General features: G+C 41.1%; 1 protein-coding gene across 1 annotated transcript in view; it reads left to right on the top strand.

Annotated features, from left to right (window-relative positions):
- The first annotated feature begins 1,249 nt into the window (after positions 1–1,249).
- Positions 1,250–16,795, top strand: part of st6gal2a (ST6 beta-galactosamide alpha-2,6-sialyltranferase 2a) — a 65,521-nt gene continuing 49,975 nt past the window's right edge. The window contains exon 1 of the mRNA XM_061053352.1: positions 1,250–1,489. The gene's annotated coding sequence lies outside the window, so the exon portion shown is untranslated. The remainder of the gene's footprint in view (positions 1,490–16,795) is intronic.

The following is a 16,795-nucleotide window of genomic DNA, read 5'->3' as shown; positions in this document are numbered from 1 at the left end:
TGAACACTCAGCCGATGGATTGTTGCTTTTTGTCCGACTGTGCCGGTGTGTGAACTAAAGCCTTAAAGCAGAACCCGCTTCTCGCAAGTTGATCGCTGCCCTGCTGGCAAAGTTACATAGTGCAGTAAACAGGCAACAGGGACACCATTACATATAAAGGGATTGTACTATTAGACTGTGAAACTACTGTTTTAATGTGGCAAAGTGACATGATGTTACTTTAACAGGACCTTATTAGGATTCCTTTGTTTTTGGAGCAGGCCTCTAATGGACAATCGAGGAACTGTAGTTTTATTCTACTTCCACACTGGCTTCTTTTTTCAACACCAGAGGATGCTGCTTAGATATATCCTTAAAGACTTTATATGCCTTAATATACAATATACAAAAAAACGTTTTAGCTTTTATTCTACTTCAGTCTTGACTTTATTTTTAAAATGCTTTTTGAAGTCTTGATTTGTCCTCCTCTGAATTTATGAGAACAAACTCCACTTTGCTTTTTAATACCATACCAAATTGTATTTTCCAGTTGGTTTGTTAAAGGCTTTATATGTGATTTTTTGATCCAGCAGATGTCGCCCTTGAGCACCAGCATGAAACCAAAACAACTGGCGGTGCATTGTTGTGTTAGCATGCTAATGTTAGCGATCTTTATTATGCTCGTATCTTCACACTGCATGTAAATTTACCTGAAATGAGCGTGATCTAGAAACACAGTTAAGCAGTGAGTACAGTATGTTATTCTTCTTTTCTTTAGTCCCTCAATCCCCCCTCCCTCCGTGAGGGGAGGAGCTGGCCGGCTGTCCGGGCGAAGTAAACAAACTGAAGATAGGACTCTGAAAACTCTGAAAACATCACAGACAGTGGGACTCGGGTGTTACACCCATTGTAGACAGTCATGACTCACAGAGTTATTTTCAGAGGAGATACTTGATTTCTACATTTAAGTGTGAAAAATCACATAGAAAGACTTTAAGGCACATATTTTTCTAAAACATACCAAACAGCCAATTAAATGTATTTCCCACGATTTCCATCCACCACTTTACACAGGACAATTTGATCAAACAAAAATAAAACAGACTATGCCTTTCCCCTCGACCTTTCCTTACATTTTTCTCCCTCCCTTTCCAACTGACATACCTTCCTTCCCTCCTTCCCTCCTTCCCTCCAGGCCATCAAAGCCACCTCGGTGCCCGACGTGCCGGACTGAAAGAAAAAAAAAAAATCAGCCGTCGCTGACTCCGCCCCTCAAACTCAGATGTGGATGCGAGAAAAAAAGGCCAGCAACAGTGTAACAGACAACACAGCCCCTCTGCTCCGCTCGACGTAGTATCTCTCTCTCCCCTGAATGAAAGTGGAGCAGAGGCGAGCCGAGCCAAACCAAGCCGCATGCTTCGCTGTGCAACAAGGCGGACAGGACGCGACATGGACCGGCGGACAACAGCAGCCCGAGCATCATCCAGCGGGGACCGAGACAGATTTTAAGGTAAGGCTTTGTTCGCTTTCTGCAGCATTTCAATACAGATCATGAGCGCTTTGTGCAGGACGTGGTGGAGCAGCTCGGGGGGGAGGATATGCATGCACGGTGTTCGATTCAAACGATAATCAAATATAGGATTCTGTTTAAGCAAAGATTCGGGGAAAATGTGGGCAGAGAGAGAGGGAGAGCCCTTTCTTTGTCTTCGTTACTTTACTCCGGGAACACGGTGATCATCACGGGGAGATCATTTAACTGCAGCTCATTTACGCGCGGCTCTTTAACATTCACAAACACACACACACACACACACACACAGAAAAATATGTTTATTATTGGCTACATGAGGGGCATTTTTTAAGCAGCATATAGTTCCCTCTGCGAATCAGGTTTTTTTTTTGCAACACTGAAGAATCTGAGTTCATTCACAGCTGAGGAGGGTGAAGCCATGGCCTGCATGCTGCTCCTGCTGCTCTACAACTCGGGCAGAAGATGCAGAGGTTTATGATTCCCTTGACACCCGGGTTATTGTTAAACAGCTCTGTGCACATGGTGTCAGTCATGCAAAACAGGAAACCAAAGCCTCAAGAGCAACAACATACAGACGTGCGTGCAATCCCCATGATTATTATATTTCATTTCAGGTGTTTTACTTTCATATTAGAAAAAAACAACAACAATCAACTTGTAATTCAGAAACCATGTGTATTCCTAAAATTGATTGAGATTTGTGCCACTGTTTTGTCATGCTGGTTCTCTCCTGTGCTCAAAAAGTTCATTTTTCAGCAGCAGTTTAAAAAAAAAAAAAAAAAAAGACTAACATGCTCCTTCTTGAAATGTGTTTATTCCACATCATTACACTTTCACATCCACACAGCTGCACCGCTTCTCAGCCGTGCATGGAAGGCTTTTGTTTGGAGCAATTTTAATTAGTGTCAGCCAGATACCATTTCTTTTTGGACTAAAATGCTTGAAGTTAAAGCTCGAAAAGTGTTCCTTCACATCACAGGACTGCGGTAAAATGCTTTTGAAAAGCGGAGGAGAACATGCAGGTGTCAAGGGTATTTAAGTGTTTTGTTTGAGTGTGTGTGTGTGTACGTGTCTTTTTGAAGTGTTGCTACAGTTGCTGTAGATGCAACTAAGAGGAAACTTGAGGTTTGTCACTCTGAGCTGTTGAGACGTATCACATGATCACATCACCTCTGAGAACAGCAGCGGAGGTTGAGAGTCAACCCGAAAATGATATCTGCAATAAAATCGCACCGACACACACCCATATTCAACACACTTCTCTGTAGTCCCCTGCAATCAAAGGAAACCAGTCTGTTCTTTGCATTTTTTTTTCCCCCTCGGGCAGCGTGAAGAAGAAGTAAAGTTTAAACGCTTCCTCTCCAGGTTATAGTGACATTGCGTCAGGAAAGTGTTGTTGTTTTTGTTTGTGGGTGCAGCTTGCTGAATAATTGCGTTCCCTCTGACTTCCAAAGCCTTCGTGATGAGGACAAGAGTTGAATCTTGTAGACAATGTTTCCAGCCTGCAGATGGGAGTGTAGCAGAAAAGACACACATTATATAAAGCTTAAGCTCAATAATTCATCTCTCCTCAGCCGGAGCGTTTGTCTTTTATAGTAAGTGAACTACAGATGTTGCTATACCCACTCTAATGATGCATTATGAATGTGCTGATGGATACCTGATAAATGCACATACTGTTCCCATCATCAGCAGTGTGGGGGAACGGCTTCTGGCCGAACATCTGCATGATTGCCTTTTACACACAGATATCTAATTACTGCTCCACACCGACTGGCACCTCTTCGTCTCTGCAGATGGATGTTGATTGTCTCAAATTGGAGTGCCGCCCACTGCACGTGCAGAAAGAGTACAGGTGTGTGTGTCAGGGAGCTTCCATATGCACTAACGCGATTCCAATTTTCTTTTACTATGCTGAGTCTTTATACTCTTGTCCAGCAGCCATTTCACACATGGAGCGCCTTTTTTCGAGAATTTTTCCACCAAGATGCATCAAATCTAAGACTTCTTTCACTCAATAGCTATACTGACATTTCACTCAGCATGCTTTTTGTCATCGTTTTTTTCCCCCAAAGAATTTATGTCATAATTCTCAAAATAATTACAAGAAAAGATAAGTTTGTCCCCTCGCTGAAATATTTCAACTCCCCAGAATTTGGTGTATTTTCATTAACATCATTTCTCTTTGTCAGGCAATTTATCCAGACAAAAAATGATAGCAACAGATCATAAGATACAACCTAACAACCCATAATTAAATGGCTTTTTTTTTTTTAACAACAAATAAGCAACAAAAGGAAAGATGAAGCCTGTGCAGAACATTAGTGACTCACACTCTCCAAACATCAATACAGTGCATTGCTTAGTCAGCACATTAAAGCTCGTGCTGAGGTTGAAAAATTGTACATCAATGTTTGATTCTTTGTTCGTTCCCTTCCTGACAAACCTTTCTGATTATCTGTGGAGAATAAACATCTGTGCATGGACACGTGTAGCTACAGCCAGCTAAGTTCCTTTTACACATGGACTGTAATCCTAAAGATGTCCTGATATTTACCAGGAGGGGTGCATCATGTGTGAATGCCAACATCCCAATCTGCTGATCCTCACTTTTTTTTTGGGACTTCTTCCTGCCCGCATCCTTGTAGAGAGTCAGTGTTGAAATCTGGATGAGCAGATGATCCATGAACGCAGCAGGTAATTGTCTGATAGTATTGTGGAGATGATGGAGTTCATCTTGTAGCCTCTCAACCGGAAGGTCGAGGGTTGGATCCCCAGCTGGGTAACATGTCCGATGTGTTTAGACATTTAACCCTGAATTGCTCCCGCTGCTTCGGTTGCGGTGTATGAATGGCATTAGTCACTTCTGATGATACTACAAAGTGATCACTACCATCAGTGTGTGAATGTGTAGGTGTGACATGCAGTGTAAAAGCGCTTTGAAGACTGAAGACTAGAAAAGCGCTATAAGCACAAGTCCATTTACCATGTGTGCTCAGAAACAGTCACTGTTTGTTGGAGAATCCTTCTGACTCTGTACACACACCCTTTCCTCACTTAAACACGCAGAATGTATATTTCGCCACCAGGGGGCTCTACCCCTGTAACAACCCAATAACAAAAGATGCCGTTGTTATTGGGTTGTAACTCCCGTGATTCCCCGCTCCCACACATCCCCGATTTAAAAAAATAAAAAAAAAACAATTCCGGAGTTGACCGAACAAGCGAAACGGACCTGAGGGAGAGAATATGTTTACCCATGGTGTATTCAGGTATAATTTACATGACGTTTTTATCAAAGTAGCACATGCAGCAACAGCACGGCAGGTTTCAGTAGCAGCTCTTACTTCCTTATGCAGCGGTCTTTAAAGTAACACCCGGTGTTTCCGGGTCTGTTATGGCAGCTTCACGACGAGACACGGGCCGTTACAACGATAAAATGAAGAATTTCTCTGGCTTTGATGACTTTTGGAACTTTATGAAAAATGCTTTTTCCACAGATCATTGTGATAATGTGTTAGTGTTTATCGAGTCCCTGGACAGATGAGGCGGTAGTTAAGCATCAAGGACACATTTCTTAACGGTATGCAGTTTTAAAGAGATGCAGACTCTCCGTCTCTGAAAGAAGGAATCTGTGGCGGTCGATCATTTTTCACCAGCGGCAGAGTGACGCACATTTTTTTCATACGCCACCATTACAGCTTGGAAGCTTCTCTGTTCAGCCTCAATGATTGAACAGTAAGATGTTGTCGTCCAAATCATTAGCACGAGGTTGGAAATGATCAATTTGATACGACACAAGTCGAGACCACACCGACTCACAGCCACCTTGTGAAGTTGATTTGGTGAACTTGTAAGGAACGGTTGCATTATCATTTATTTGGAGTTAAAGTCAGTTGACAGATTTTAATTGGGCCAGATTGATTTAATATACAGCAGATATATCTATCAGTATACGTTTTCTGATATGCACCAATTTGGAAACCTGCTCTGAAACGTTTACCGCAGAAGTGCTTAGGGGGATTTTGAAATAGTTTTTGTAATTAACATGTTCTTTAAAGTCTTTATGTGATTTTTTGATCCAGCAGATGTCGCCCTTGAGCACCAGCATGAAACCAAAACAACTCGCGCTGCATTGTTGTGTTAGCATGCTAATGCTAGCGATCTTTATTATGCTCGTATCTTCACACTGCATGTAAATTTACCTGAAATGAGCGTGATCTAGAAACACAGTTAAGCAGTGAGTACAGTATGTTATTCTTCTTTTCTCTAGTCCCTCAATTAAACAACTTTTATACACGAGGGGAGGAGTCAGCCGGCCGTCCTGGCGATGTAAACAAAGTGAAGATAGGACTCTGAAAACATCACAGACAGTGGGACTCGGGTGTTACACCCATTGTAGACAGTCATGACTCACAGAGTTATTTTCAGAGGATATACTTGATTTCTATTATATTTAAGTGTGAAAAATCACATATTAAGCCTTTAATTGATAAATAAGTTGCATATAAAGCCTTTAAGGCCGTATTTGATGGAATTCTGATATTACAATTCTTTAACAAGCCAAAAAAGATACATGCAGGCATCCAGTCACACACTCACTCAGAGATTTAATCAAATTAATCCTTATTTTCGGTAAACACGATGCACCCACACCTGTCTTTTGCACAGAGTTTGCAGCAGTCTTTTGCAGCAAGTGAAACTCCACTGTGACCACAATGTTTGATTACATCGCTCATGTGCATTTTATTTTCTCTGAAACGTGTGTTCTCTATCTGGGACAATGTTATCTAGGACGATGTACAGAACGCTGTCAGTGTGTAGACATATAACAGAAACAAAATGCATTAAGACAAAGCTCTTCACCACAAAGCTTTTAACGAGCTCTGAGCAGCTGAATTCACCAGGAAATGCAAGAAAAAACTATACACGATACGAAGCAGCCTGATTGTTAACCAGAGGGGGGTTGATTTATATTACATTTAAGTGTGAAAAATCACATATAAAGACTTTAAAAAATTATTTTTTTAAAAGAACAAAGCCTTCTGAGTATCTTTTTTGTAGCTGTGTTTTTGCAACTTATGGTACAAAACAACTATATTCATCATTACTGGTCAGAAAATTCCCAGTATTGGCTGCCATTTGGGTGGTCAGGGATTGTTTTTCTCATAATATAGTATTGGTTTCAGTTTCAAAAGGCCTGTATAAATCAAGGTCATGATTTTATTGCCACTTAACAGAAGAAAAAAAAAGATGAGTCTTTGTCATAAAAAGTCGTGGCTCAGCGTCTCTCAGCGTCCCTGGAAATGGCAAGGCTAAACTTTTTCAGGTCAACATACGAGCTTCTTTTTAGTTAACACAAAAATTCTCATCGTTTTTTCCTGTCAGCTGATGCTCGAGTTTCCATTTGCAGACAGTACATGATGGTGGATATACAGCGCACAGAGACGGAACGGAGGGACCGCATGGGCAGGGCGGTCTAGGAAGATGGAGGTGTAATTTCAGATGCCCGTTAACCGGCTAGAGCAGCAGTTATCTGAGCTCAGCCCTTCAAAGTGAGCGCGCTGGAGTCATCAAGAACCAGCTGTGCCGCTCACTCCCCTCACCGTCTGAAGTGTGTGTGTGTGTGTGTGTGTGTGTGTGCGCTCCGAGGTCAGGACTCTCCAGGAGGAACACATGGTCGCCCAGGCATTATTAACCATCTCCACCAGATTGTAAACTTCCTGAGAGGAGCCGTTTAAGTCTCGGGTCCCACATGTTGACGTATACTTCTCATGTTGAGTCGTCTTTAAAGCGACACTGGATGTTTGAGCGGCTTATTTGGGCGTCGCTTTCATAGTTGTGCTATAAATCTCTCATAGGCTGCTAATCTCGGGCTGTGTTTAGAAGTAAGTGCCCAGGAGTTCAGACAGATTATGGAGAGGTTAAGCTGTCTGAAAATGGCTCTGGTGCTGTAGATTAAGTGGGCTTGTTCTCAGTCAAACATGATTCCCCCTCCACCCACAAATACAACAACAGCCAGAGAGTGTGAAACTCTGATGTGGACCAATCAACGTCAGCATCTCTCCTTGAAGTATTAGCATGTGTTGGAAGATTGGCTCTTACTTCAGAAATGTAACTCTTATTTTACTTAAAGGCTTTATATGTGATTTTTTTGATCCAGCAGATGTCGCCCTTGAGCACCAGCATGAAACCAAAACAACTGGCGCTGCATTGTTGTGTTAGCACGCTAATGCTAGCGATCTTTATTATGCTCGTATCTTCACACTGCATGTAAATTTACCTGAAATGAGCGTGATCTAGAAACACAGTTAAGCAGTCAGTACAGTATGTTATTCTTCTTTTCTCTAGTCCCTCAATTAAACAACTTTTATACACGAGGGGAGGAGTCAGCCGGCCGTCCTGACGATGTAAACAAAGTGAAGATAGGACTCTGAAAACATCACAGACAGTGGGACTCGGGTGTTACACCCATTGTAGACAGTCATGACTCACAGAGTTATTTTCAGAGGATATACTTGATTGATTGAAGTGTGAAAAATCACATATAAAGACTTTAACTGCCTCCTGCAGTTTGTCCTAAGCTCGGCTCGGCTAAAAATGGTAAAACTTTCGTTTCAATCCAATTCCAGAAACAAGCTGAGTCAGGGTCACTGAAGGTGCGTGAGGCCAACAAGTCACACACGAGAAGTTACAAGCACACATTATGTTCATTCAGCCTCCGCGAGAAGTCTAACCGACAGTGAAATGAGCTTTAAGAGGACTTTCCCCTACTTCCTCACATCAAACGCCTGCCTTCTGTGGCTCCCAGCTGTATTTATGGGCCGTAATGTGAGGTGTATAGAGCTGCATTTCCTTCACAGGACCTTGCTGTTGGCAGGTTGTATTCTAGCCGGGGCTCTGTGCACCGTGAAAGCCTGTCATCAAGAACCGCTGGGCCGCTGTATGATTTATCAGAATAGGATGTGCTCAGAAGGTCAGGATGATTCAACTCTTCCCCCGGCTGGCAAGTTTCCACCACGCGTCCTTTTCTTCTTTCAGTGGAGGTTATACTTTTTAAAAGCTAAACATTGACGTCATTCTTTTCCTGGCGACTTTGACATCTGAGGAGCGTTAAATGTGAAGTTCAGACGCTCAGTGGTCGTCTGATGGCTGATGACTTTCTCCCCGTCCCTTACTCACTCAGAATGAATCAGAGGCTTGATTTTCCTCTCAAGGGCCGTGCCAATGATGCTGCTTTTTTAAAAATGGAAACATGTCCTTTTGCTCTGGTAATTACAAGGTGCATGAACACTTCACATGGTGCTCCAATAGAAGGCGGGGCTAATTGGTGGTGCAGTGTCCTTGTCCAGGTGTCGCCTCGGTGTTATGGTATGAATGTCTGCGCTAGTACTACTCTGCTGTATGGAGCCTCCAATTTTTGCAGCATGTAGACCCTGTTGTTTCCTCTCCGCGCTCTGGATCAGGTGTGAATTTCCTGCAGCAGATGGACTGTGACAGGTGTGTGCGAGACACTTCCGCCTCCCTGCACCTCTCAGAGATTATTGGGTGTAGTAGTAGCCTCTCCGGAGCGAGATTAATGAGTGTCTAAGCACTCTTTTTGCAAAAATAGACATTTTTTTTTGCAGATATAATCGGTTGCTGTGGCTGAAGGAGGATAGCAGGGGACAGGACAGACTTAATCTGCCTCGGCGGGATCAGCCTTTTAATGGAGTTTGTACTTTCTGCTCTGACCTTGCTGGACCCGGCATCGCGGCAGCTATAAATCCATCCCTCAAGAGTCCGATTCTGAAGCCAACCAAGAGAGTCGGGATGAAGGAAGTCAAACTTTTTTTCTTGTCTTTGGCCAATTTCTCAAATAGAAGACAGGGGAGTGAACTTTTCTTTTTTTTTTTTTTTTAGAAATGATTTTTTATGTTTTTGTCTCTTGGACAGAGAGGAGACAGACCTTTTGAGTGAAGACATGACAAATGTGTTTTTCCTTCTTTTTTTTTTTTTTACCAAAGATTCAGTGAACCAAGTGAGAAACTGACAGAAATAGCTGATGAACAGTTCTTCTTCAGACAGTTTGAGGTGAACCAGTGACTAACAGACACACCTAACTCTGCACTTCAAGGATTTGAAACAAACTAAAAGCTGCGGTCACAACTTTTTAGTATGAACAAAGCATCAGCAAGGGCTCACTTTATTAAAGTGCTATGACCACAAAGAGCTATCTCCCAAATTGTTTTCCCTGTATTCCCTGTTTTAGTGTCTTTCATTTATTGTTTTGGTGTTACTGTCTTTGCTGTTTTCAGTAAAAGTTTCATTACTTCCTTGTAGCAGTTGAGTGGCTCTATGCATGGTATACAGAGGGGAGAGGATTTAGAAGCCCATCTGGGCCACATATTTCCCTCAAGGCTCTTATGTAGGAGTATGTTTTGGATTTTCCTTCAATATGTGTATACAAAATGGCCTTTAAACCCATTTTAATATTGTAGAAACCAAAAAACAAAATGGACAGGAGGGCTCACTGGACCTAAAAACGGTGTTAGTATGAGGTGCTCTTTGGATTGTAATGAATGCAGTCATAGGCCAGCCGATAATATTGGCCGATATTAGCATATCCAGTGACTATCTTATGTTATTACTAGAATTTTTTACCAGTCTAATAGCATTTCATTTGAGTATTGTGTGTATTCCACCAGCAGTTTCTGGCACTGCACTTCTCTTTTTGACTGTCACCAGCAGGCCTGAGCGATTTGACTAAAAATAATAGTCTTGAATAAAAAAATGTCATGTCGGCACTCTTATTTTTGTCGGACCAGCAGTGCCCAAAGATAAGTTCAGTGTCATAGCAGACCATGCAGTCAGTAAAGTTTCACATGTTGGAAGACAATGTTCGGCAGTCGTTGCTATGTTTTGTAAACAGTCGACTATCAGTTACTTTTCTATCACTAGTATTTCTTGTATTTCTAAATATGCTTTCACAATGATTTATGTATGAATGAATCATGTATTATGTCTAAGACATTTCATTTGACTGTTTATCTAATATGAATTTTTACTTCCTTGCTTCATACTGGATCTACTTGAACTTAATCTCAAGTTATCGGTCCCAGTTGTGGAACCGGAGGTCGAACTATGGGCAGCAGGGTTTTTGTTTTGTCTTGTGTGTTTGTTTGTTTGTTTATATACTAGTGTTATTATTTTTTTTAAGTGGGATGGTTTACATACCCATGACATATGAATTTGGACTGGTGTTTTGATGTTACTGGTTTGTTTGATTGTTTTGTTTTTGTTTTTATAGTATGCTTTACGTATGTCTTTTCATTTTGGTGTTTTACTTTTGGAAAAATAAAGTACAAAAAAAAAATGTTAGGCAGTAACAGTAAATGTTTGCCATGTGTAATTGAAAAACTAGAAATAATACCTCCAATAAACTGTAATGAAATAATACAATATTAGTAAAAACAAAAAAAAACCCTTCTGTTTCCTTTTTGATCATTTATTGATCATCTATGAATAAATAAACTGACTGATGAGAGTTGGGGGGGAAAAGCCTCACTTTATTGCTTTTGGCTTGTTTCCTAGAAAACTTACAGAAACTCTTTTATTCCCACTGCAATACGCATTTTAAACAAGGCTAGATAAGCAATGTTTTTTAAATGCTGTGCATATGTGGTTTTACCTATTTAGTGTACTTTTAGCTATTTATGACCTAATGTGAGTGTTAGTGTGAATGTTTGTATGTTTTCATGTTGAGCCTCAACAAAAGGTAATTTTCTGTCACAATGTGATGGACAGTAAAGTTTCTTGAATCTTGAATCTAGGCTAGCCTGGTGTTGAAAGCAGCTGCATAATCCCGTATGAGGGTAACACATTGTCTTGCATTACATTCATGTTCCTGCAGGTGAATTTGTAGTCTTGCAGAACCAGATATGCCCAGCTATTTAAAAAAAACATAAGCTGCATGTTCTGTGTCTCCATCGAGCCTCTAGTTACACAAAAAGGAACAGAAATGTAAACTTCTTTGTCATTGTTTTTACATCTGTACTTTGTGCAGTTCATCAGATTTCATATCAGATCAGTACTTATAGCTGTATGCGTGTGTGTGAAGTCATGCATTTACATTCTCCCTGTGTGTGTGTGTCTGTGATTGGCAGGCAGTGGGATGGCTGGAATGAGCTGTATCGCCTGCAGTGTGTGCACAAGCTCCACATGCTAGGTGCCAGTAGTGAGGAAGTCGGCTGATCTGCTGCTGGTACTAAGTCACATTTCCACACACGTACACGCGCACGGACTCGCAGACAGAACCGAGCTAAACACGGCAACTACACGCATACCCCATTTTTTGCTCTCACGGGGCTGAGATACAGAAACGAATGTAATATTTATTCTCTTCTCCTCGTGGGTTAAGGGCGAAAAACGATAAGATGAGTGACTTTAGAGCAAACACAGATAGACACAGACAGTCAGTGGAGCCGTGTGTGTGCACATACATCTGCATGCAGAGATGAATGTAGGTCACAGAATAAGGCAGATGTGTGGAGGGGGGAGAGAGGAGAGAAGGTGAGTGCTGGAACTGGAAGTGAAGGGAGGAGGAAGCCTTTCATTATGTCATCATGCTGGAGCAGAGGTAGGATTAGGGGTTTGGCAAGATATAAAGGGAGGCTTTAACCCCTGGATTGTGAGCATTAGCTGCGGAAGTAAAAATGTCATAAATCTTCCATGTGAGAAAAATCAAAGATAGTAAATCTGGAGAAAGATTTTTTTTTTATTCTCCTGTCTCCTCCTCCTATAATAAAGTGTACAGAATTAGAGCTGCAGATATGAATCTTCCCTTTTTCCATTTCCCATCTGCACAGCTGTCCCAAGAGTCAGCCTCTAGTTGGACACTTTAATGCTAACCTCACAATTATTTAAATCTCACCTTTAATTTAATGTTTGCACTGCCTGTTATTTAATGTCAATTAAATTATTATTATTATTATTATTAAATAATAATTTAATAATAATAATTGAATAATAAATAATTAAATTACAATTATTATTCAATGTTATTTTATGATTTTTCTTCTTAAACATTACTGTACATATATAAACAACACAACAGAAGGTCAACACTTTTAAAAAAAAAATTTATATTCAGGTCTAATTACAGATTTTCTCCCTCAACTGTTTTTAGATTCTTGTTTTAATTTCACATATATTTTTCTCCCTGCACGGGTTATGTACATTTCTTGTATAAGTCTATTTTTAATTGCACAGTTTAAGTTTGTTTCATCTAGGGGGATTCTTTCAATCTTTTTTTCGGGTTGATATATATGTATGGGAGGGGGGGGGGGGGGCGTCGGTTTTGTGGTTAATTTGTGAAAAATGTTTCATGTCATGTCTTTGTAACCTGCTACTGGATGCTTTGAATTTCCCTCGGGATCAGTAAAGTATCTATCTATCTATCTATCTATCTGTGAAACACATGCGAAAGTTGTGTGTGTCTCCACTCCCTCGTTCTTATGGGCCCAGGTAGCGAGCCGTTCAGTCTACCATCTATTCTTAACAGCAGCAATTTGGGCTTTCAAGATGTGATGAAGTGCAATGGACCCTTCGAGAGAGCTCGGACGCTGGCAGTGTAATTACGCAGGGCGAAGTCTGATGTCCTACACAGTAATAACCTCATTGCCTCCTGAGGCTAAAGCGGGGAAGCGGCATAGAGGGGGGGGGGGGGGTTCATTAAGTGAGGAGAGAGAGAGTGAGAGAGAGACGTGGTTCATTTAGTCCGTGCATCTGCTTCTGCTTTGAGCTTAATTTTCTCCCTTCAGATGTTCCCTTTTTTAATACGTTTTTGCTCCCGTCTCATTTTTCATGTCTGATCTGCAATCACAAATTCTATAAACCAACATGTTAGAAGAAAGTAAATAGATGTGCATTTGATAAGGCAGTGTTCGCTAAATCAAATACCTAGAAATGAGTCATTAATGACATCTAACTTGAAATCCACTTGTGAAAGTATTTATAGGATATAATAGCAGTCAAGACATTTTTTTCTACAATCCTTTAATTCTTTGCTTAGCAGACGCTTTTATCCAAGGCGATGTACATCAGAGAATACGTAAAACACATGCAAGGATCTAAAAAGAAGGAAACAACGTCAGTAAGAGCAAACGATCAGCTTTGAGTCTGATTGGACACACAGGTGCTGACAGGAAGTGACCAGAGGCAATTAAAGCACAACATCGACAGCTGTTGTTGAGAGTTCTAATAAGCATTAAAACCATCCTAAATAATGTCATGATCAAACAAAACCATCATCATCAAAATCATTAAGTGCGGTAGGTGTCATTAAAGAGCTGGGTCTTTAGCTTTTTCTTAAAGGTGCAAAGTAACTTTAATGAATAAATAAATTCATTCTTCATTTCTACAATTCACTTATCAGATGCTTTCCTCCAAAGCGACGTACATCAGAGAGTAAGAACAACACAAGCAAGGATCTAGAAAAAAGGGAACAATGTCAGTAAGAGCAAACAATCAGCTTTGAGTCTGATTGGACACACAGGTGCTGACAGGAAGTGACCAGAGGCAAAGCACAACATTGAGGGCAGTTCTTGAGAGCTCTAATCAGTATAGAAACCATCTTATAAGTCGTCGTTATCAAACAAAAACCATCGTCATCATCAATAATATGGAGACCATCATCATTAAGTTAGTAGGTATTCATGAAAGAGCTGGGTCTTTAGCTTTTTCTTAAAGGTGCAAAGTAACTTTCCAGATTTAATGGAGTTTGATAGTACGTTCCACCACCGGGGGGCGACGGAGTAGACGGAGAAGAGTCTAGTTAAGGACTTAAGGACCTGATGTGAAGAGTTGGATCAGAACCCTTTCATTGGCAGAGCGTAGTGGGAGGGAGTGTAGACCTGGATAAAAGAGTTAAGGTAAGAAGGAGCTGTTTTTGTCACTGTTTTGTAAGCAAGCAGCAGAGTTTTAAATCTGATTTGAGCAGTAACTGGGAGGCAGTGGAGTGTCATGTTGTTACGAGCTAGCTCCGGCTACACATATACATACAAGAAAACGCTAGCCCTAACCTGAAGTGTGACAGAGCGGTCAAGAGATGACAGGGACAGAATGGACTGGTTCTCACCGCAGGGAAAACACAAGGCGAGGTCAGCTCACCTACAAGCCGGTCTGCTGGGTTCCCGGATCGCACCGAACGGCTTTGCGATGAGCGACGAGCCCAGGCTTCGTCTATGAGTTCAGGTTTTTTTGTTGTAGTCGGATCACATAAGATACAGCTGGTGTCAAAAAAAAAGTTCATGGGTGAGGGTCGGCTGTCAAGTCCGGCAGCTTCCAAGTCGGCGTCCTCTGCGACCTGAAGAGTCTTATTACGTCTTTTAACAGCGACACAGCAATCGCGCTGTGCGCACCTCAGGGATGGTGCGTTTAAGACTATCGGACAATCCAGTTAACACAGCTTAAACCCTTTCTCTGTTCTCCCCATGAAAACCAGTCCAAAGCAATTTACAAAACAGACAGATAAGGACGAAGAAGAAGAAGAAGAACCTTACTGTTTCCACATAGTACCTGACTGTAACTGTTTTATTTGATTTTAATTGCTGACTTATCACTGTAGTAACTTCACGCTTTTAAATTATTTTAGTGTATATATTTTATTGCTCTTTTATTGATTGTATTTGCTGCAGTGGCTTTATCTCCTTTCTCGTTGTTTGTCATTTATGCCCGTTTTCTCGGCATCGTTGTAAATGAGGGTCGCCCTCAGTGATCTCTCCGAGAACTTAAATAGAGGTTGATGATGATGACGTGCTCTTTTTGGGTAGGTTGAAGACCCCGTGGCACTGCTGCGTTTTGGATCATCTGCAGTAATTAGAAAGGTGCCTTTTGAAAGGCAGCTTATAAAGTCTGAGGCATACAGACTTTAAAAATCGCTCTAGGTTACACAAAGTGTGCAAGAAGGGTGTTTATAAGACGGTTAGTTTCTGTCTGTGTGATTTCCGTCTCTAGCGTCACAGTTCAGGTGTTGAGATTAAACACTTGCTTGCTCCTCGTCGTCTAGCTTTAGGATCTATGTTGGATTCTCAGTGCGTACAACATCTACTCATCCTCCCCAAAAAATAGGAAACCTGATCACCTGAACGCAGCATGAAGTGGACAGAATGTCTTCATTGTCAATATGTTCACTCCCAGGTTAAATTTAGTTCAGACAGCTTGAGTTAAGGTTACACTTTGCAAAAACTTTATACCTGTTCAGAGCGTGCCGCGGGCAGGCTGAAGAGTTTTTTCTGTCAAAGTTTCCTCCTGACTGTATCCTCTTTGATCATTCTCAAACTCCCATATAAAGACTCAAACTCTAAAAGGCGTCTGACTGACCTTTTAATGTGAATAGAACATCCCCGCAGCTTGTCTTACCTCCTCTTTACATGTTACGAAAGCTCAAAAGTCGCCCTCTGGCACAATGTGGAGAAGTTAAGAAGTGTCGGCTTTATGAAAATTTCATCTGACGCGCCGGATGAACAACCCAGAGACAACTGATTGGGCTTTGTGCTTGTGTCGAGTCCCTCCGAGAAAAAGAACAGAACAGCTGGTTGCAGAGAAATGTAGGCTTCAACTGAGCGATGTAACAGCATGTACACCATGTGAAGCTGATCAGCATCCATTCAGTGGGCTGATTGAACAAGCTATGATACTTGTATTCAACAAATCAAAAAGCCGAGATTATGAAACAGTTTTTTTTTTCTGATACTTCCAAGTGATCAAGACTCAATATGCATTCTTGATGCTACAAAATAAACTGGATGTATAGCTCATGTATTTATTTGAGCGGTCCATCCAGCACCACTCAGAGCGGTCCATCCAGCACCACTCAGAGCGGTCCATCCAGCACCACTCAGAGCGGTCCATCCAGCACCACTCAAAGGCCCTTTTTTACACAGAATTTCTACACGATTCGATTCAGAATCGATTTTTGATTCAAAACGATTAAGATAAGATAAGATAAGATAATCCTTTATTTATCCCACAATTCTGGGTTCATTCAGAATCAGAATCAGAAATACTTCATTAATCCCAGGGGTAAATTTCTTTGCTGTAGTTGCTCATAACACCAAAAATCAGTAGGAAGTACAGATAAGTTCACAATATAAAATAAAATAAAAATAGTATAACAATATAATAAGCATAAGTATCAAGTGAAAGCAATAATAAAGTTGTATAAGTAATAAGCTATGTTCAAGCGCAGGTAATTGAAAATATAAACAATATTTACAAATATGAATATACACTGATGGATTAACA

The sequence above is a fragment of the Labrus mixtus genome, chromosome 13, assembly GCF_963584025.1.
Source record: "Labrus mixtus chromosome 13, fLabMix1.1, whole genome shotgun sequence".
Classification (NCBI taxonomy): domain Eukaryota; kingdom Metazoa; phylum Chordata; class Actinopteri; order Labriformes; family Labridae; genus Labrus; species Labrus mixtus.
Note: the sequence above shows the minus strand (reverse complement) of the source record. Positions and strands in the feature narration are given on the sequence as shown.